Here is a 23,708-nt window from a genome sequence, read left to right as displayed (position 1 = left end):
TGGCAGGAGCAGCCACTGCAAGCCATCCTACCCTACATACATAAGGGAAAGAGCTCCTCACACATCATCTCCAGTTCTCCTCCCAGGCAGGTCCTTTTGGGATCCATTGAGGATCTTTCTCTGAAGTCTTTTATCTCCCTGAGACTTCAAACAGGAGACAAGCACACACAAGGCTTTGGAGGTTCTTCACAAGCAGGACACCACAGCAGGGCAAAAAGAATCAGTTGTTTTCCTCCACCACAGACAGAATCAGCAACTGCAGGCCAACCCACCCCTCACACAGAAAAGGTAGCGCTTCTCACTCAGTCGTTCCACTCTTCTTCTTGGCAGGGTCCTCTTGTTTCTTAAAGTAATCTAAAATCCTGGGGTTTTATGTACAATACTTAAACCCCATTTTGCCATTGTTCTCTTTGTTTCTGAGTCCCTGAGCTAAGTCCAAACCAGTTCTGTCCTCCCTGGCCCAGCATGAACACAGGGGGTGGGGACAGCATTAAGCAAGAGAGACACAGCCTATTCAGGTTCTAGCAAAACTCCTTCTACCACTCTAAATGTAGACCAGGTCTATTCTGCCTATCGTGAGTCACGCAGGCAAAGTAGGACACACCTTAACCCCCTCAGTGACTGTCTATATAAAATGCAAATCCCCTGCTCCTGTCACTACAAAACCAGACGTTGAAACACAAACCATCAGAGATACTCAGAATTGTCGTCAGAAAATGTTGACTTTGTTAAAGTGGCATTTTCAAACACACAATTTAAAAAAGAACTATAGCAAATGGTGTGTAATTAAATTCAGTTCAGAGAGCCTAAACTCCATTTCTAAATCTTGTCCCAATTAACAATTACACATGTGAAAAAGTTACAGTGGTGCTCCAATGATATCCTATGGGACAGACAGCCTTTCTTTCAAAAGTGAAAAACAAAATACACAGTATTTCACTATCAGGTCATATCATAAACACCAGTACGTGTTGTATCTTTCGATACACTGCACCCTGCTCCTGGGGGTATGTTGGGCCTACCTGAGGGGTACCTTACATGTAAGAAAAGGGAAGGTTTGGGTCTGGCAAGTGGGTGCACTTGCCAGGTCAACATGGCCGTTTGAAACTGCATGCGCAGACACTACATTGGCAGGTCTGACACAAATTTGCAGGACTACTTATGTGGGTGGCACAATCAGGGTTGCAGGCCCACTAGTAGCATTTGATTTACAGGCCCTGGTGCACAACATTCACTTTACTAGAGACTTGCCAGTGAATCAAATATGCCAATCATGAATAACCAATCATAATCACAATTTACACAGATAGCATATGCACTTTAGCACTGATCAGCAGGGGTAAGGTTCCCAGAATCCTATAGCCAAGGAAAACAGGGTCAGAAAAATAGTAGGTAAAAAGCAAAAGGTTTGGGGCTAAACCTGCAAAAGGGGCCAGGCCTAGCAGGCATTAACAATCACTTTTCTTTACTAGTTTTAAACACTTGAGGACAGAGTCTGCAACATCATGGGCCTGATTAAAAAAGCAATCTAAAATGTATTCTGGTAGGTTAATCACTGTTTAGAGTAAACTCGTTTTTTTGGGGGGGGGGGGGTGGATACACAAAACAATTCTGGGCATGCTTAAAATGTGGCAATTGCATTTTTCCCAGTGAAGAAAACTCTTGCCCTAGAACCCCTTCAATTCTGAGGGTGTTCATGTCATTACGTCAATTATCTCAAAGCATTCTCTAATGGCCTATTATTTAAGATTCGTACATGTCATGTGTTGACTATCCCTCTACAACCTCTCAGGGAAACCCGTACTAAAGTAAACTGTGCACCATCCACAGAGCTAACCAGGTCATGAATATCTACAAAAGATTGCCTTCTACTACACACTAGACACGACTCTGAGACAGTTGTGCGTTGTGCCTTCAAGCTGAACTATTCAAAGACAGATGCTGGGGCTTGTAGAGGCCTGCACTCTAGAAAGTAAATACTCAAAGCATAACTAAAATAGTTCCCTTTCAATAAAGATTAGAAAATCAGTGTTGAAAGCCACTGATGTGGATTAGCATAGTGGTGTAGTTGCACTATGGCCCTTATTACGAGTGATCTCTTAATTCCAATGGGTCCAGTAGCAGCAGTTACTACCCAAATTGGAATTTTGAAATTTGTCCGAATACTGCAGATTTCTCAACTTTCACCCATAAATTTCAGTCAGATGAAGGTCTTGCCCATAATGAGGAATTACTAGTAGAATCAAACCCAGATTTACAGATTCTGCTGGGGTAATTCTTCATTTCTAAGTGGACCCTCAGGTCCCAACTCATAAGAAGCCTGATTTCCCCCAGCCTTGGAGTCACCAGTATCCCCGCCATCTATAACTGGGTGAGGACAAAGTATTGGGCCACTCATAATGAGAGTCTTAACAGAGAAAAACAAGCTCAAGTATAACTCCATAGCCAAGACTCAAAACAAATATGGTGACCACGCCTATTAGACTAATATGTTCCTCTACTCTATAAGGGACATAAACCTAATGAGAAATTATATGTGTCCAGATAGGCAGAAAGGGGAATTCAATTAACGGGGGTAATCTTTCATTTGGTGGACGGGCTATCAAACTGATGGAACAACAGAGGTCCCACTGCCAGAACAGTGATGACTGAACCCCCTAATTTAGAGTTCCCTTCTTCACCGGTGTGGGATTTTTGATCAGATGTGCCTCCAGCCAACTAATGGAAATTGTCAGTACTGGTGCTATCCAGCAGCAGTTTTAAGTATGGAGAGGATGTGGCCTAACGGCTAGAGCTGTTGCCTCGAAGCTGGGGAACTGAGTTTGAGTCACGGCAACAACGCTCAACATCCTGTGATTCTGGGCCAATTACTTAATCTCCCCATGCCTAACAAAATGAAGGTGTCTGTCTGTATCGCAACTGATGCTGATGTAAAGCACTCTGATTCCTGATACCTTCGGGTCGACTTTGCACTATATAAAACTCCCCAAAAATTATACATTTCCTAGACCTGCTCTTGATAACAGTGCAGCAGGAAACAAAATGTAATCTTGCTGAAAGCTGCAACCACCATTGCCAACTTTCTTGCAAGTATCAGCCATCTTCTGAACTGTGATCAGTTCATATAGTGCAAACCTACTGACACAGACACATATATATATATATATGTTGTTCTCATTGTCCAGATTATTGACAGTGTTTCAATATGTTTATGCTCATGTTTATATGACATTATAAAGCACATGTTACCCATGTAGGGCTATCCTGTCACCAAACCCATCAAATCACAAACAGAGCATAACATTTTAAAACCTAAAAAAAAAAGAAATGCAAATTTTGAGATTAAACAGGCAGTGGAGTAGTAAGGGGGTGGTGGAGAGGGCGGTCCACCCCAGGCGGTACTGGTTTTGGGGTCAGCGGAGGTGAGCAAGTCATGTCTGGAGACTACCACCATCCTCCTGACCCCCGCCCCCCAAGAACAAGACATCCACCGGCCGCCAAACCCCTCCTGCCCCCAGAACAAGCTGTCCATCTGCCGCCCCTCCACCCCCACTCTAACCTGCACTGGGTGGCAAACTTAGGGTCTGACCCCGGTGGCTGTAGGTCTAGCTATGCCACTGTAATCAGGATATGCCTATTGGATTTTGGTCAATAGCCAGGTCTCCAAACCTTCCTTAAACCTAAGATGGGTGACTCATTTCCTCTTTCCTATTCTTGTTTCCAAGGAACAGTAGCTGAGATGCACGCAGAAAACAAGAGACTGTGAAAAGTTGGCCTGATATATGATGCTCACTAGTTCTAGTGATCACCTTGTACCATGCCAAGCAACCCTTATGGTGCAGGTTGTAAAGTCAACCTTATAGACAAGCTATCCTAGGGGTAGCATGGACTAAGCAGTCTTAGGCTAAACTCTGTAAAGGCATGTGAAGCAAGCTGTTTTACCATGCACAATCCCTTGAATACCAAATGAAAGGACACCACACAGATATATATTGAAAATATATATAGATTTATTACTACAAATATCCCTGATACTCTTTATGAGCACAGATGCAAATGCGTTAAAACAAAACACAGTTTAAAATACACAAAAGTTGCACAATATGGATGAGCCCTAGGGGCCACCTAAACCATATACTAAGAAAGTGGTATAAGAGATGCCACTTGGACAGGAAATAGGCCTAGGGCCTGGGGAATTGCTGGAGCTGTTCGGGACTGACAGTGAAGAAGTCGGGAAAGGCCCGTGGGACTCGGGTGCAGTGTTTAAAGTGCACGCACTCACCAATGCAAAGTCTATGGTGCGTAAAAAGTACAAAGTTAGTTAAAAAGGAACCTTCCGAGTGACCTAGAGGAATGAAACTTCAGACACAGACACTAGAGGTGTGTACCAGTGTGGGAACACCGGCGGAGCTGAGTTACCTCACCCACAGGAAGCGGGTGCATAGGGTCGAAGTAGTGTCGGGTTTCGTCACGCAGGTCGATGGTGCTTGGAGCTGAAGATGCTGCAGGCGGCTCGATGTGAAGAGTTCCGGTGGATCCATGGGTGGATCTGAAGAGGTGAAGACCTGAAAGCAGAGGGGACAATGTTCAAAGTCACTAGCCAGTGACTACCGTGGAACCAGGCTGGAACCAGGTGATGTCGGGTGCAAACAGGCGTCGAGGTGTAGCTTCTCTCTGTAGCCACGTGGACACGAGGAGTCAAAGATGTCCAGGAGTCAGTCACGAGCTGTCCCACGCAGGCTTTTCGCTGTTGGCGGTGTCGCCAACTTCATTGAAGCAAACAGGCCTTGGTTAATGCAAGCCACGCAGGAGTCAAAAAAGGCTTATGACGCGGACCAGCAAGGTCAGAGTGGGTGCTCCTTTTTACAGGAGTGAGAGCAAGTCTGGAGCAACCAGACCTGCAGTGAAAGTTGAAGGTTTCGTCGCCAAGATGGCCACTAGCCGCGTGGCATGTGGCCGGGAAGGCGCGTCGAGTGGCACAGTGCAAAAGGGCCCCACGCAGATCGTGGAGATGCTGGGGGGCTGATCTTTGGTGCAAGGGCTGCTCGAGGTTGGGGCTTCTCAAACCCCAAAGCACAGCATCAAGGGTGCCTCTGATGCTGCGCAGTCAGCGTTTCGGGGGTCTTCCAAGAGGTCCGATCCCACGTCTCTCGGTGCCTCCACGGGTCCCTTCTTTGCAAGGAGTGTGGATCGGGCTGGGAGAAGTCTGGGAGTCTGGGTCTTGTCAGGCTGTGGGCTCGGGCTCCGGCGGGAGGCGGCGGCAAAGCAGACATCGAGTTGCTGGATGGTGCCTGTGTTAACAGGGTGGTCACTCCTTGGCCACAAGGGAGATTCTCTTCCGTCTTCTGAGCAGCAGAATGTCGAAGTCCAGTCTTCTTCTGTATTTCAAGTTGATTCAGGATGATCTGAAGTCTCAGGACACAGCTCCCACTCTTATTCGAATCTGGGGGGCCGGATCACCTACTAGGTCCCTCCTCTGGGTGGAACCAGGAAAGGGGGTGGTTACACCCCCTTTCCTTTGTCCAGTTTCGCGCCAGGACTGTGGCTGGAAGGCCCCAGCACCGGTTTGAACTGGCCTATGCACAGGGACACCTTGTGTGCCCCAGGCATGTCTGATTCTATTCAGCCCTGTCCTACCCAATACACAAAATCCTGTCTGGGGTGGTGCTAGCACCTCCCAAGGCAGGAAACCCTTTGTCCAAGCTGCCCTCGCTGGAAGGACTCCCAGCAGCAGGAGGTCAGACTTGTGTCTGTGGTGGCAGCATCCATTTTGTGATGCTGAGGCTCTGTTTAACTTTAACCGGGGTTCAGGTTAGGTACATGTCGTGTCCCTCTAGAAGGGTGGAATGCTACCCCCGTCGCCAGAACTGGTGAGGGGGTAGTATTCCAATTTGTATGACACCTTACTCGACATGTTTTGATAAAGCCAAACCCAAGATAGCATTTAACCGCGAGGATTATAATGCACTATATATGCACTATATACAGTATATGGTATGGCAATATCATGAAACAGCTAAAGGACATGGTTCCGAAAGCTGCAGACAGGCTCAGCTCATGCCAGAGCACCATCTCACATATTTTCAAGCACTCTGCCTCCAGGATTGATGAGGCCTTCCATAGGAGTGACTGATAGGAACATATGTGTCCATTTTAGGTTAGGTATAGGCATACTATACCTAAGTAAGGGGTGGTTACACCGACTTACCCCAGCTGAGTGATCAGCCAGTTGTGTCAAATATGGAGGCCAGGCCAGGGGTGGCACAATACATGCTGCAGCCCCTGGCAGGCCTTGGAAGCACCTATGCCCTGGGTACCTGGGTACACTGTTACAGGGGCCAATAAGGTGAACCAGTTCCAATTTCGTTATGCACCTAAAGTACATGGGTAACAATTTAGAGAGAGAACAGCAGGCTGTGGGTCTGATTAGCAGGCCCACAGCCACATTAAGTCATAAACCAGTGAAGCAAAAAGCAAAAATTTGGGGTGACCATAGGATAGCAGACCCTACTCTCCTACACAACCCTCCCCCAAACGCAGGGACATTAGACTAACCTTGACCAGTTGTGTCTTCATGTTCTAAGTGGAAGTACCTGGAGAGACCATCTGCATTACCTTGGTCAGTCCCTGGGCGGTGCTCCACTGTAAAGTCCATCCCCTGTAGGGAAATGGACCACCTGAGCAGTTTGGGGTTTTCACCCTTCATCTGATTAAGCCATAAGAGGGGCTTATGGTCGGTCTGAATCTTGAAGTGAGTGCCAAACAAGTATGGTCTCAACTTCTTCAGGGCCCATACCACAGCAAAGGCCTCCCTCTCAATGGCTGACCAACGTTTCTCTCTGGGGGTCAGCCTTCTGCTAATGAAAGCAATGGGCTTGTCTTGACCATCTACATTAAGTTGTGAAAGCACAGCTCCCACTCCCAACTCAGAAGCATCTGTTTGGACAATAAACTCTCTTGAGTAGTCAGGACTCTTCAGGATAGGTGCAGAGCACATGGCCTTCTTCAGGTCATCAAATGCCTTTTGACAGTATTCTGTCCACTGAACCTTTTTGGGCATCTTCTTGGATGTCAGATCATTAAGAGGAGTCACAATGGACCCATAGTTCTTAACAAACTTCCTGTAGTACCCAGTCAGGCCCAAGAAAGCTCTGACCTGAGTCTGGGTAGTTGGAGGAGTCCAGTCCTTTATGGTCTGAATCTTACTCTCCAGTGGTTGGACTTGGCCTCCACCCACAAGGTGGCCCAAGTACACAACCTTACTCTGCCCTATCTGGCACTTGGTTGCCTTGATAGTGAGGCATGCCTTTTGCAGAGCCTCTAGCACTTCCTTCAGGTGGACCAGGTGATCCTCCCAGGTGGAGCTAAAGACAGCAATATCGTCCAGATATGCTGCACAAAAGTCATCCAACCCAGTAAGGACTTGATTCACCAACCTTTGGAAGGTGGCAGGTGTATTTTTCAAACCAAAGGGCATCACCACAAACTGGTAATGCCCACTGGGGGTAGAAAATGCTGTCTTGGCTTTAGACTCCTCAGCTAACCTGATTTGCCAGTAGCCAGCTGTCAAGTCAAATGTGCTCAAATACTTGGCAGAAGCCAATTTGTCTATGAGCTCATCTGCCCTTGGAATTGGGTGTGCATCTGTCCTGGTGACAGCATTGAGTCCTCTGTAATCCACACAGAACCTCATCTCTCTCTTTCCATCTTTGGTGTGAGGTTTGGGGACCAGAACCACTGGGCTAGCCCAGGGGCTCTCTGAAGGCTCAATGACACCTAACTCCAGCATCTTTTGCACCTCAGCCTTGATACAGTCTCTGACATGGTCAGGCTGCCTGTAAATGTTGTTCTTTACAGGAAGACTATCACCAGTGTCCACCACATGGGTACACCAGTTAGTCTGACTGGGTGTCAGGGAGAACATCTGTCGATATGACGGTAAAACCTGTCTACAGTCATGTTGCTGATGTTCAGTGAGGCTGCCATCTAAGGCCACACCATCAACTGAGCCATCCTCAGGGTTCTGAGTCAGCAGGTCTGGAAGAGGGTCACTCTCTTCCTCCTGCCCCTCATCTGTAGCCATGAGCAAGCCCATGTCTGCCCTGTCAACATATGCTTTCAGCCTGTTAACATGGAGCACCCTGTGGGGGCTCCTGTGAGTTCCAAGGTCCACCAAGTAGGTAACCTCTCCCTTTTTCTCAATGATTGTATGGGGTCCAGACCATCTGTCTTGGAGTGCTGCTTGGGCCACTGGCTCCAACACCCATACCTTCTGTCCAGGCTGGTACTCAGTCAGGACAGCCTTTTGGTCATGCCAAGCTTTCTGTAAGGACTGGCTAGCCTCAAGGTTTTTGGATGCCTTCTCCATATACTCAGCCATCCTGGAGCGGAGACCAAGTACATAGTCCACTATGTCTTGCTTGGGCTTTTTGAGAGGTAACTCCCATCCTTCCCTCACCAGACATAGGGGTCCTCTTACAGGATGTCCAAACAACAATTCAAAGGGGCTGAAGCCAACACCTTTTTGTGGGACCTCTCTGTAAGCAAACAGAAGGCAGGGCAGAAGGATATCCCATCTTCGCCTGAGCTTCTCAGGTAATCCTTTGATCATGCCCTTTTGGGTCTTGTTGAATCTCTCAACAAGCCCATTGCATTGTGGATGATAGGGGGTGGTGAACTTATAGTTAACACCACATTCCTTCCACATAGCTGTCAAGTATCCTGACATGAAGTTGGCACCTCTATCGGATACTACCTCCTTAGGAAACCCCACTCTGGAGAAAACTCCAAGTAAGGCCCTGGCCACAACAGGAGCTGTTGTGGTCCTAAGTGGAATTGCCTCTGGGTACCTGGTGGCATGGTCCACTACCACCAGGATGAATCTGTGCCCAGATGCTGTAGGGGGATCCATTGGTCCAACAATGTCAATCCCCACTCTTTCAAAGGGCACCCCCACCACAGGTAATGGTATAAGGGGGGCCTTTGTGGAACCACCTGCTTTGCCACTTGCTTGGCAGGTTATACAGGAGCGACAAACCTCCTTTGTATCTTCTGACATGTGAGGCCAGTGAAAGTGACAGACAAGTCTGTCCCATGTTTTGTTCTGGCCTAGGTGTCCTGCTAAGGGAATATCATGTGCCAAGGTAAGAAGGAAGCCCCTAAATTGCAGAGGTATGACCAACCTCCTGGTTGTACCAGGCTTGGGGTCTCTACCCTCTGAATAAAGGAGCCCATCATCCCAATAAACCTTAGGGGTACCTTGAGCATTCCCAGCAGCCTCAGCAGCAGCCTGCTGTCTGAGGGGTTCAAGAGAAGGACAGGATAACTGAGCCTGCCCCAAGTCTGCCCTAGAAGGTCCCCCTGTCCCCAGAAACTCAACCTGATCAGGTTCAAGCTCTATAGGGACAGTTCCTTCAGGGGTCTCAGAATCATCTTCCTGTGAAGGCTGATCCTCACTTGTAGGCATTTGGGAAGGCACAGCCTTTACCCTCCTGTTCCTTGTCTTGGAAGGTACTTGGTCCATTGTTCCAGGATCCAAGACCTGAGGTTCAGAGAGGCACTTCTTGGCCTGTGACCTGGTCACAGAAAGGACATGTGATGATATCTCTAACATCTCTGCATGAGTCCTGTACTCAACTTCTGACCATAGAGAGCTCTCCAGGTCATTGCCCAACAAACATTCTACTGGGAGATCAGCACTAGCCACAACTCTTTTTGGGCCAGTTACCCCTCCCCAGGAAAAGTTAACAATTGCCACACTATGTGTAGTAGTGACATTGCTGGCATTGGTCACCAGGTAATTATCACCTGGTATGTATTGTCCAGGGTCCACAAAGCTAGGCGTCACCATAGTAACACTGGCACATGTGTCCCTGTATGCTTGAGACACTTTTTCATTAATTAAAGGTGTCTGTCTGTACTTGCCCAAATTATTGGGACTGACAGTAGGGGAAAAATCAATCTCCCCATCACAAATCAGAACAGCCTGTGTGGGGATTCTGACTAGGTCAGAATCTCCATCAGTTCCCAAGGTGATACCCACTACCCCTTTAGTCTGTGGACCAACACTGCTAACTGTCCTAGTGGGTGCAGGTGCCTTAGGGGCTGCAGTGTTGGGGGCTCCATCCTTTTTACAATCACTTGTCCAGTGAGTGGTGTTTTTGCAAAAGCTACACCAGGGTTTTCTTTGACCTTCTTTCTTCTTCTTCTTGGAAGTTTGGGACCCACCCTCAGTATTAGTTTGGGGCCCTGTTGAAGACTTCTGGTCTTTAGCTTTCTGCTCCCCACCCTTCTGGTCTGTTTTCTTTTGGTCCCCACCCTGGTTCTGGTTCTGGTTCTTTTGCTTAACTCTGGTTCTAACCCATTTGTCTGCCCTCTTTCCCAATTCTTGGGGAGAGGTTAGATCTGAGTCAACCAAATGTTGATGCAACTGCTGGTTCTGACAGTTATTTAAAATCTGTTCTCTCATAAGCAAATTGTACAATCCTTCATAGTCTGTAACCTTACTTCCCAACAACCAGCCCTCCAGAGCCTTAGTGGAGAAGCGTGGCTCAGTGGTTAGAGGCGGCAGACCCGGAAGCTGAGATCAGCCGTGGACCAGGGTTCGATTCCCCGCCTCGGCGGGTCTCGGGCTCAAAAATTCCACGGACTCGACAATTCTCGCTCCGGTGCCTACTCGACTCACGGGATCACACTCTGCGACTCTGGGCAATAGCTTGCTTAATCTCCACTACGGCCCCTCGCGGCGGGATGCCTGGCTTTCACCTTGTGAATACCCTGCCGGGGTATCTCACAGGGGAATACCAGGACGGGTTCCCTAAGCAAGCGCCTTGAGACCCCTGGGTGATTAGTGCGCTATATAAATCGAAATACATTTACATTTACATTTACATTAGTGGCACATTCAACAAATTCAGACCAGTCCTGAGTCTGTGTCTTCTGGGTATCTCTGAACATTAACCTGTACTGTTCAGTGGTTAAGCCTAACCCATCAATCAGAGCACTCTTCAGGACCAGGTAGTTTCTAGAATCCCCATCACTAACTGTGAGGAGTCTGTCTCGGCCTCTACCTTCAAAGGAGAGCCACAAGATGGCTGCCCACTGCTCCTGAGGGACCTGCTGTACTTTGCAAGCTCTCTCAAGTGCAGTCATCCACTTGTGGATATCATCCCCAACTTTGTAGGGGGGCACAATCTTACTCAGGTTTCTTTATCCTTAGGGATAGTGCTGCCACCAGTGGAATCTAATCCACTCTCTCTAGGCTGCCTTGCTCTAGCAAGTTTCTCTTCGGCCAGGGCAACTTCTATTTCTTGTCTCTGGATCCTAAGTTCAGCCTCTCTCATTTTGGCCTCATGTTCCCTTCTCTGAGGGCTAGTAAACTCCCTTCTGGAGTTTCCATGAGAACCTCTAGAAACATGGGAAGTATTGGAGTCACCTGAGTGATTCCTCCTCCTCCTATGCTCCTGGTTAAGTCCATTTGGGGGTCTGAATGGGTTGGACCCACCTTCAGTCCCAAATAAGCTTAGGTTAGCCTGGTTAAGCCTGCTGACTAACACCTGGCTATTTCTACCATCATCAGAATCACTTTCTTCTACCTCCTCCCCCTCTTCTTCTTCCTCAGGCTGAGAATTCCCAGGGGTCTGGTCTTCCTCATCTATCTGGATGACAGGGGCAGGGGCATTAGGGTTATCATCTTCAGTGGGAGATCCCCCATCTCCAGTCCCTGAGGGGCCTGGTTTGGGGTTCTTTGGAGCTTCAGACTGGTCTAACAGCTCTCTGAGGTGTCCTGCTGTAGGAGAAGGACCTGTTTTGATTCCTCTCATGGAACACAGTTGCCTCAGTTCCTTAAATGGAAAGATAGCAAATTTGGATGGTGCCCTTGGAGGGTCACTCTCAACAGAGGTTGGTCCAGTGGATCCCTCTGCTCCAGACATTGCTCTAGTGTGGTGGATGTGTTGCAGTCTACCTACACTTGTGTTTTCCTACAAAACCTATCTAGTAGTTGTAGTCAGGGTGTGCTACTCCCTATCCTCTACAACAACTAAGTTCAGTAGAACTTAAGTATATCTAGTCTTGTTTTAGTGTACCTATCAGGTACCTGTATGATCTTTCAAATGATATTTTCAAAGACTGTAATGGTAAAACAACAGCAAGCTAAAATCCCAATCCGCTGCTCACCAATGTGAGAAGTTGGCCTGGTATATGATGCTCACTAGTTCTAGTGATCACCTTGTACCATGCCAAGCAACCCTTATGGTGCAGGTTGTAAAGTCAACCTTATAGACAAGCTATCCTAGGGGTAGCATGGACTAAGCAGTCTTAGGCTAAACTCTGTAAAGGCATGTGAAGCGAGCTGTTTTACCATACACAATCCCTTGAATACCAAATGAAAGGACACCACACAGATATATATTGAAAATATATATAGATTTATTACTACAAATATCCCTGATACTCTTTATGAGCACAGAAGCAAATGCGTTAAAACAAAACACAGTTTGAAATACACAAAAGTTGCACAATATGGATGAGCCCTAGGGGCCACCTAAACCATATACTAAGAAAGTGGTATAAGAGATGCCACTTGGACAGGAAATAGGCCTAGGGCCTGGGGAATCGCTGGAGCTGTTCGGGACTGACAGTGAAGAAGTCGGGAAAGGCCCGCGGGACTCGGGTGCAGTGTTTAAAGTGCACGCACTCACCAATGCAAAGTCTATGGTGCGTAAAAAGTACAAAGTTAGTTAAAAAGGAAGCTTCCGAGTGACCTAGAGGAATGAAACGTCAGACACAGACACTAGAGGTGTGTACCAGTGTGGGAACACCGGCGGAGCTGAGTTACCTCACCCACAGGAAGCGGGTGCATAGGGTCGAAGTAGTGTCGGGTTTCGTCACGCAGGTCGATGGTGCTTGGAGCTGAAGATGCTGCAGGCGGCTCGATGTGAAGAGTTCCGGTGGATCCAAGGGTGGATCTGAAGAGGTGAAGACCTGAAAGCAGAGGGGACAATGTTCAAAGTCACTAGCAAGTGACTACCGTGGAACCAGGCTGTAACCAGGCGGTCGGGTGCAAACAGGCGTTGAGGTGTAGCTTCTCTCTGTAGCCACGTGGACACGAGGGGTCGAAGACGTCCAGGAGTCGGTCACGAGCTGTCCCACGCAGGCTTCTCGCTGTTGGCGGTGTCGGCAACTTGATTGAAGCAAACAGGCCTTGGCTAATGCAAGCCACGCAGGAGTCAGAAAAGGCTTATCACTCGGACCAGCAAGGTCAGAGTGGGTGCTCCTTTTTACAGGAGCGAGGAAAAGTCTGGAGCAACCAGACATGCAGTAAAAGTTGAAGGTTTCATCGCCAAGATGGCCACTAGCCGCGTGGCAAGTGGACGGGAAGGCGCGTCGAGTGGCACAGTGCAAAAGGGCCCCACGCAGATCGTGGAGATGCTGGGGGGCTGATCTTCGGTGCAAGGGCTGCTCGAGGTTGGGGCTTCTCAAACCCCAAAGCACAGCATCGAGGGTGCCTCTGATGCTGCGCAGTCAGCGTTTCGGGGGTCTTCCAAGAGGTCCGGTCCCACGTCTCTCGGTGCCTCCACGGGTCCCTTCTTTGCAGGGACTGTGGATCGGGCTGGGAGAAGTCTGGGAGTCTGGGTCTTGTCAGGCTCTGGTCTCGGGCTCGGGCTCCGGCGGGAGGCGGCGGCAAAGCAGACATCGAGTTGCTGGATGGTGCCTGTGTTAACAGGGTGGTCACTCCTTGGCCACAAGGGAGATTCTCTTCTGTCTTCTGAGCAGCAGAATGTCGAAGTCCAGTCTTCTCCTGTATTTCAAGTTGATTCAGGATGATCTGAAGTCTCAGGACACAGCTCCCACTCTTATTCGAATCTGGGGGGCCGGATCACCTACTAGGTCCCTCCTCTGGGTGGAACCAGGAAGGGGTGTGGTTACACCCCCTTTCCTTTGTCCAGTTTCGCACCAGGACTGGGGCTGGAAGGCCCCAGCACCGGTTTGAACTGGCCTATGCACAGAGACACCTTGTGTGCCCCAGGCATGTCTGATTCTATTCAGCCCTGTCCTACCCAATACACAAAATCCTGTCTGGGGTGGTGCTAGCACCTCCCAAGGCAGGAAACCCTTTGTCCAAGCTGCCCTCGCTGGAAGGACTCCCAGCAACAGGAGGTCAGACTTGTGTCTGTGGTGGCAGCATCCATTTTGTGATGCTGAGGCTCTGTTTAACTTTAACCGGGGTTCAGGTTAGGTACATGTCGTGTCCCTCTAGAAGGGTGGAATGCTACCCCCGTCACCAGAACTGGCAAGGGGGTAGTATTCCAATTTGTATGACACCTTACTCGACATGTTTTGATAAAGCCAAACCCAAGATAGCATTTAACCGCGAGGATTATAATGCACTTAAGAGTATTTGGTATGGCAATATCATGAAACAGCTAAAGAACATGGTTCCGAAAGCTGCAGACAGGCTCAGCTCATGCCAGAGCACCATCTCACATATTTCCAAGCACTCTGCCTCCAGGATTGATGAGGCCTTCCATAGGAGTGACTGATAGGAACATATGTGTCCATTTTAGGTTAGGTATAGGCATACTACACCTAAGTAAGGGGTGGTTACACCGACTTACCCCAACTGAGTGATCAGCCAGTTGTGTCAAATATGGAGGCCAGGCCAGGGGTGGCACAATACATGCTGCAGCCCCTGACAGGCCTTGGAAGCACCTATGCCCTGGGTACCTGGGTACACTGTTACAGGGGCCAATAAGGTGAACCAGTTCCAATTTCGTTATGCACCTAAAGTACATGGGTAACAATTTAGAGAGAGAACAGCAGGCTGTGGGTCTGATTAGCAGGCCCACAGCCACATTAAGTCATAAACCAGTGAAGCAAAAAGCTAAAATTTGGGGTGACCATAGGATAGCAGACCCTACTCTCCTACAGAGACCACTAATAACAACTTATCATTGGACCGCAGATCACGTATCGGACGGAACCTTTCCAATCAGCCTTCAAGCACAGTCAGCCTTTCAGAGTAATAAATGCCAGATGTACATACATTCAGGTTAGCGTTTGCCTATTAGCAATATTTAGCAATTCGCTATTAGGTAATGTCAAGTCAAGTCAATACAAACTTTATTCGGCCTAGTCCTGGCCATAAAAGTACATTTTACATAAAAACAAGTACATTTTAGATTCTAATACACAAAATGTAAATATTTTCATGATAAAAGACATGTTCTAACAACCTGGGTCATAATTATTAGACCCCCATATTGTTTCTTTTCAAAATTGCAACTGATAAGAAACGTGCAACCCCATACCAAACAAGTGGGGAGGAAAGCATGTGTCAGTAAATCAATGCTGGCCTAACTTGTGCAAATTGGCAATCTCTTAAAAGTGGTAGGATATATTTAACTCGCAGCTCGGTATAAAAACCACAAAAAAACATAAAGTGCAATAGGTCTTGTTCACAAAAGTTGTCTCATGCACATGGTTGCAAGGAACCAAACTTAGAAAAATCTTTAGGTACAGTTAGGAGCCAATCACTATAATTAAACCTAAATCTAGATAAAATAAAATGATGATGCAGATTATTAACAAAAGACCAGAATGGTTGAGATCAAATACCAGTACTTAAAATCATAAAATATCTACATGTAGGTTTCATAAGTTCATTACCTTCTCTATCCAACTGTCTCCTCTGTAAAAATTGAGTTTTTTAATTTTTCACAGTTTCTAAATGCAGCTTTCTGGGTTGATTAAAAAGTTCTGGTTGTCCAAGAGCTGAAAGCTGTCGTGAAATATAATTTAACCAAGGCATTTCTACAGCTTTATCCAAACTCATGCAGTCAGGTAAAATATTTTGATTTAAATTTGGCTTTTCTTTTGACCAAATTTTTAGCCACCATATCAGGGGTGCTGCAGTGATATTATCTGATATGTAACCCTGCCTTAATTCCTCATGTATAATAAAAGTTGGAATGTTGGAGGAGGCAGCTAGTAGTTTCCGAAAATGTTTATTTTCTACCCCTTGAAGTTCACTACAATCCTTGTAGCCCCAAACCACACTACCATACACTGTCATAGCGACACATTTCTCATTGTAGATTTTCAACAGTGGTTGTATGGGTTTACTTCCAAGTCTTCTAGCAAAATCCAATGATGCCCCAGCTGCTCTTGCCAAAGTACTTTTCTTTAGAGCACGCTGTGCTACCCAAGTGCCCTTATCATCAACTAATACACCCAAATTTGGATAGATGGGCACACTGGTTAACACTCCTTCTTTACAAGGAAGGGATGTATTTCCCCCTTTTAGGTAACCAATTGACATCATGTGGGATTTGTTAAAATTGACTGCATGGTCAAGAGCTACCATAAAATCAATAAAAGCATTAACTAGAAATTTCAACACATTTGGGGTCCTGGCAATTAAAACTGTGTCATCCGCATATAAAAGTGCTGGGATTGATTTAGAACCAACTCTAGGAATATCTAGACAAGAGTTAGACAGCACTGCCCCTGAATAATTTATATACAATGTAAATAACACGGGGGCAAGAATGCACCCCTGCCTTACCCCTCTTTTTACCTTCCATGCATTGGATAAGGAGCCATCCAAATTATACTTTGTGGAGGCAGTTAGATTAAGATGGGACCAGTGCAAAATACTTACTAAATTTTTGCCCATTCCCATTTCTGTTAGCAAGTACCATAACTTAGACCCATTTACCCTATTGAAAGCGGACATTAAGGGCCCGATGTAGGTGGCCCATTACCGGTCGGTAAACCCTAAATTCGGTAAATTTCAGGCTTACCGACCGGTATTGAACCATTTCTGATGTAGGGGATGATTCGGTATTTACCAAATCATTATTTACCGATTCGGTATTTACCGAATCGGTAAATGGCATGTAGGAAGCACTTTTAAGAGTGCTTATGTGCTGTAAGGATTCACTATTTACCACCAACTATGAGTTGGTGGTAAATACCGAATACCTTTGAAAATGCAAATCGGTGCATTTTCAACAGTGCCATGTGGCAGACATACATGCCCTTAGGGCAGGGGTTCCTAAACTTTTTCATCCTGCGGCTCCCTTGACCTTTAAGCCGTTGGCCACGGCTCCCCATTATGCTCCTTTTGTTTGACGGGGGGGTTGTCTATACCCAGACAAAGGGGTCGTCCATTTTTCTCCCTGAAAATAATTGGTATGAAGCCGATGAAGGTATTATAATCAAAGATGTGGGGCTCACACCTGGGCACCAAATGGAGGGGTAGAAGGGTGGGGGACCAAATAAATAATTCTCATCTGCACCTTTTGTGCTGTTGCTCGGTGTAAGAGTGCAGCTATTATGTGTTTAATAATTTGTGGCAGTAAAGCACAATGGATATGTGTAGAATGAAGGGGCAGATGGCTGCACTTTACTAAACCAGGGGCACTCAGATCACGCAGAGGGCAGGGAAAAGCGCCCCTTACATTTATTGGATGCACTGGAAGATATGGAATGGGCTCTGGGGTTCTTTGGCATGCATTGGCTCTGATAGCCCTATGATTGGCACAGCCAGCCCAGAAATGTGCACTGAAAACCCTGTGAGATATACTGGCAGGTCTGGAATGTGCATTGGCAGCATTATGATGTGCGCTGGCAGCCCTGGAGCTGGAGCAGGCTTCTCCCTGCTGCCTTTGTACTTAGTTTTACTGTTCTGATTATTGTTGCGCTCCTGTCCTACTATCGGTGTCACACCATGCCCTATTTACTACACTGCACAATAAGAGTTGCTACATCATTTCCACTGAGTATACAGAGCAGGCTACTTTTAGCATGCAGGACATTTTATTTCCTCCATTTTAAGGTCACCTACGAGTCTCATTCCAGGCTCACTGACCTAAATCCCGGCACCCCTGTCTACCTGCCAGCAGACCTTATGTGACCCACTCAGGTCCCGTCCTCCTACCCAGAAAGGCTCTGCCTGAACTGCTAACTAAGTTTCTGCAGCGCTTGCACTTTTCCGGCCTCTTTCTGGCCTCCTGAACTCCTGTGTTTAAACTGAAAGAATAAACCTCCACGGTTTCCAAATTCTTGTGTGCAGCATCCTGACCTTCACCCCGGTATTACACTTATTGTCTCAGTCAGTGGTTCCTAAACTGTGTGCTTGGCGCGGCGCCCCTGACAAGTGTTGATGGCGCACTGGGGTGCCGCGGCGCACACATTGGGAACCACTGCCTTAGGTCATGTATGTGTGCAACATGTGCACACAAGCACTATTCAGGGGTGCAACAGGATGTCAATGTGACATCCTGCCACCCTTGAATGTTTCCCTATTTTACTGAATCAGTATTAACCGATTCGGTAATTCACATTCATTCCTATGGGCCTCCAGGCCCATAGGAATGAATGTGAATTACCGAATCGGTAAATACCGATTCGGTAAATACCGAATCGTAACGAATCGGTAATACTTACAGAATTTTTATCTACATAGCATTTACCGATTCTAAAATACCGAATCGGTAAAATTCGTATTTTAGAATCGGTAAATTTTCATTAACTACATCTAGCCCTAAGTCCATAAAAGCCAATGACTTGCGTCGTAGGGTATATTTATGTCTAATCATAAGAAAGTTCATACATTGTTCTATTGTAACCCTGCCTTTGCGAAAACTAAATTGCAATACTGACAACACTTCCTTTTCTTCCAACCAGGTTGCTATGCAATCTAGAATAACTTTAACCATTATCTTTGCTGCTGAGTCCAACAAAGAAATTGGGCGATAGTATCCCGGGTCTTCCCTAGCGCCCTTTTTAAAATTTGCCAAAATTACTGTGGTTGACCATGAATGTGGTTGACCTACCCATAAGGCTGCATTAAAAACTCTGGTTAAAATTTTTGCCCATGCACTCGTATCTGATTTATAGAAGTCCACTGGTATCCCATCGGGACCGGGGGCTTTCCCAGTGGACATACCCTCAATCGCCTTCTGAACCTCTTTCACATCCAGAGTTAGATCGAGTGGTAAAGCACTCAGTTCCCTGGGGGGGGCCTATATCTTCAGTGGCAACCTCAGAATATATTTGTTCAAAGTAGCTAACCCACCGGTCAGCTGGGGAATACACACTCTAATTTTGTTGTGATTTTATCTTTAAAAAAGGAGCTGTTTACCACTTTCCAAAATGTTGTGCTATCAGCTTGTGCACTCACCTGTATTAAATCATCCCATGCCTGCTCCCTTATAGCGGCCTTCCTTCATTTTAAAGCTAAATCATATGCTTTTCTGCGGGTTTTAATCAGGTCAGGATCTCTTATTGTGATTTTTATAGCAACCATAAGGGCTTTAAGGGCTTTGGAGCAATTGGGTTAAACCACTTTGCTTCATTAGTTCTTCCCTTGGTCATTTTGCTAGTTAACTTTTTACCAATTAGCTTACTTAATTTATCATAAGCCTCTAGTACTTCTATTGGCTTGTTAGGCAACACTCAATTTCCTCTTTCCCCTCAGTATATAACTCAGCTAAAAAGATCTCCGGCACAATTTTCTCCCATCTTATTTTTTGATCCTGGGCCATAGGCCGAAAATCCCCATTTGCCAAGTGTTTTAACCTCGCTCCTCAAAAGACCAAAAAAACTTTTTGTTTCCACTGTAATGGGATTATGGTCACTAAAACCAGTTTGAACCACACTGACCTCACGCATATGTTGATATAAGGGGGCTGAAATTACAACATAATCTATAATAGAACTGCATCCTCTACCAAAAAAAGATGGCATCATCACTGCTTCCTCCCTGGGCTCTAGACAATACAAATTGTTGTTTGCTAATAGGCTATCGAGCCGGGAACCTTGGATGGAATGTTCAAAATGGGTCCTAGATCTTCATAAATCTCCCCATCTAATAAACAGTTTGATTTACATCTATGTATATTAAAGTCCCCCATTATAACTAATTCATAGGGAGTATGTCTCTCTTGAGAGAGTTCCTCTAAAAAGACATCAAGACCGGTCAGATGTTCACTCTCGGAATCCCTACAAAATGAGTTGTAAAAGTTTACGATCACCAAAATTACCCAACTTACAATGGTCAATTTTACAGCTTAAAGGTGAGGAGTTTTGCTAGGGAGACCCTTGATGGTACTAGATAGTTTGAGCAGGGTTAGATTAGGTAATGATAAACAGCTATGTAATTTGCAACCCACTGATTCGCAGTGGGTTGCAAATTGACCTACCTCTTTAATATTCATGAGGTTGATCACAATTTGCGGCCCATTGGGAATCACTGAAACCACAAGGATGGTGGCCTGCTGGGGCCAGCAGACCACCATGTCTGTGTTTTCTTTAAATAAAGCAACATTTTTTGTTTTTTATGCATCCTGCTTTCCTTAAAGAAACACGAGATACATTTCAAAAACTAAAATAAAAAGTTGGACCACTGCCTGCTCTTAGAAAAATGTTTGCATACATTTATAAAAGGGAAGTGGTTATGGGAACCCCTTCCCATTTGCGAATGGGCTGCCACCTACTTGAAGCATTTAGGTTTCAAAACATTCACCAATCCCACTACGAGAAGCTATTACAAAGGGACGCCCAACCAACGCCTCTTCCTAATACCGAATGGCAAAATAGGGTTTAGTACATGGGGAAATGCTTTTTTTTCCGGTCACAAATGGCCCTATTCTGAGAATCGGACAATTTGCAGGTTGAAAAAAGCATTGTACATTTAGCCCTAAGTGTTCTGCACCAAGCATAGAGATTTAGGAATGCATGTGCTTTGTCTGTAATTTCATTCAGGTCAGAAGTCAAAAGAATAATTAGGTATTTTCTTTACCTTCAATGGCAGGACATTGTAGAATATGCATAAATGTGTGTTGGTGCCACAGTGTAGCAACACTTCCATGTGGAGGAATAGATATTTTGTTGTATGTAATGCTTGATTTTTGTTCATTGGGTAATGAAACAAAGTATCTAGCCCTGGATGAGTAGGAAGCTCTACATCCTAGAAGCCCGATTCAGAGCATAGTTGAAACATATTTTGGGGTGGTAAACAGGCACCCGGGCTATGGTCAGAGATGTATTTCTGTTACACCATTTGTTTATAGATGGGACGTTGATGAACCCCAGAGAAAACCTTCTTTTTACATAATTCATAGCTGTTCATTACCAATACAGATGAACCTCCATTTTGAAATTTCTGTATTCTTAGACTTTAGGAGACAATGATCCGCATAACTTAGGAGTGCAAGTAGGCAAAAAAGATCAAAGGAATCCCCCTGTTTTAATCATGCTGCTAAATGATGGCCTGCCTCCTCACCTTACTCATAGGGGTTGCCGCTCAGTTGACCAATGGTGTGGGCTGCCTGTGATGTAAATAGTAACAAACAACAAGTTGCTGGATGGAGTGCTCAAATTACTCTCTGCCACTGGCAATCAATCAGGGTGCATCCTAATTCTTCTTTTTTTGCCCACTATGCCACCTCAGTTTAGACCCCACCATGTGCAAATCTGTAGTGATCTCGCTCCGATGGGAACAATCCAGCACCAATTGCCAAGTTAGATGCTCCCTGAACCAAATACAAGCAAACTAGTTTCTCTCTGATAAGTGTTCATCAACAGGTATAGCTTGATTCCAGTGGCAAGGTGAGCATAGGACCTACATCTGGGCATACACATCACACTTTGGGCATCAACTGTAACAACAGTGAGTTGATGGGTGGAATGCTTGTATCAATCTCAGACACTGGCAATCACTCGGGCCTCATCCCAATCCATCATTTTTCACCCACCATGTCACCTTAGCGGAACTGATTCAGCTCCTCGTTGGAACTGACCCAGCGTGACGCAACTCGGCACGGACCATGCAACAAAGCCCATGCAGCTCTTCATTGGAACCGACGCAGTGTGATGCAACTCGATGCAGGACCCTGCATTGCTCATCAGAAGCAACTTTTAGTCTCTTTCAATAACTACACCCCTCTTGATGCCCTGGTCAGCCATGAATCCAGGTGAGTCTCACTTCAGCATGGTAGTGACTGAAAGTTCCTTTCCTGTCTCGCTGTCACAGTGCTTGATGCTACAATGGATGGGGGCATTCTATCTCTGTTCTATTTTTGCACAACTGTAAGCACCGCTCTTTACTCAGGCACTTCCACTCACCTTGCTTTTCCAGCAGGGGAGGCTTTAGGGTTGGTGGAGCAAAGTGAGAAAATCTTTTTTGGTGCTGCCCCATGACCTTCTATTCGCAAATTCCCTCACTGACACCCACTAATGGTGGTCATCATCTCTCTATAGCCCACCCTCTCACATGCATTTCATTTGTTTTATAGCGCTACTCATATCAATGTAGGGTGTCAGAGCACTTTACATCACACACACATTATACACAGACAATGAACCATACGTGTTTAAATCATTCTAGCAGAAATGTTACATAAAACAATGAGGACCACAAGGTCACGTATCATCCATGCTAGTAGGCAGTATATTTTAAGAGTGATTGGTCTGGAGAAGCATAAACTCAAGATTTGAAATGTACTACAGTGGTTGTGCGTTGTCTTTACTAATAAGAATATATTTCTACCCATTCAAACCCTTTTTAGCAACATTAGGATAATGAAAGACAGGAAACAAACAAAATGTTCTAACCTTTACCATGAAGTTTGCATGCAGCTCTTTGATGACAGTTCATAAGTCTCTGTGCTATATTCGGGTTATAACTTATGAACTACATGCAACAAAAGCATATCTGTTACAAATGTAGTAACCCACTCAGCTATCCACATGAAATACAGTTCTGTGATCTGCATGGTACACGTTCTTTGCAGCAGGCATATTAGCCCTCTGTGCTACTTTATGATGAGTCAAAACTACACTAGACAAAACTCTACCCCTCCAGCAGGAATATTAATCACCAGAGTTATCTTGACATTGTTATTGTTGCCTGAAAATTGCTGGACACACAAGGAGATTTGCAGCAGGTGCTGTTAAATCCATGTTATTTCTAAGCACAGACCTGCCCTACTGATGGTCCCCCCCCCCCCCCCCCCCCCCCGACACCCGAATTCAATGACAGGTGCAGCTGCACCGGTCACACCATCCAAGAGCCGGCCATGTTTCCGAGTGTGGCGATCTACCCAGAGCCTCAACTCCACAACCTCCTAACCTCTGCAAACCTTTGTTTTACTGAGGAATTGCAGTGATCATTTTGAAATCTCCTACGGGCCGCGTTCCTTGGTCGTTGACTCTATGACTCTCTGCTGTTTTTGTCCTTTCTCTTGATAATTATTTAGTGCATTGTTATGTGCTTACCTGCCTCTTTTTGTGGGTCAGAAGATCACAAAATATGAAAATGTGGCATCCGAATGCAAGCTCCTGGGAGGCTCATGCAACTCCATAGCTGCCTAGCTGAGCTCCACAACTGCTAGGATAGTTATTAGTACTAATATTAGTAGTAGTATTAGTAGTAGGATGTAGTTGCAGTAGCAATAGTAATTGAATTGTTGTTACTAATATTTATGATCTACTGATTGAATTCCAATCTCCTATAATACAAAAGTAGCAAATTAAATGCCCCCGAAGTTATCGTTATTACTAAAATTGCCACTAATGTTATTATTCATATTTGTATGATCATTGTTTTTATTGGCAGTAGTAGTACAAGTGTAATATTTCGACACTCTGTATAGCACAATACGTGTACAACCACTGTCATTAATTGTAACAATGCTAAT

Source organism: Lissotriton helveticus, chromosome 5_1, assembly GCF_964261635.1.
Source record: "Lissotriton helveticus chromosome 5_1, aLisHel1.1, whole genome shotgun sequence".
NCBI classification, from domain to species: domain Eukaryota; kingdom Metazoa; phylum Chordata; class Amphibia; order Caudata; family Salamandridae; genus Lissotriton; species Lissotriton helveticus.
The sequence above is the reverse complement of the archived record's forward strand: the minus strand, read 5'-3'. Positions refer to the sequence as shown.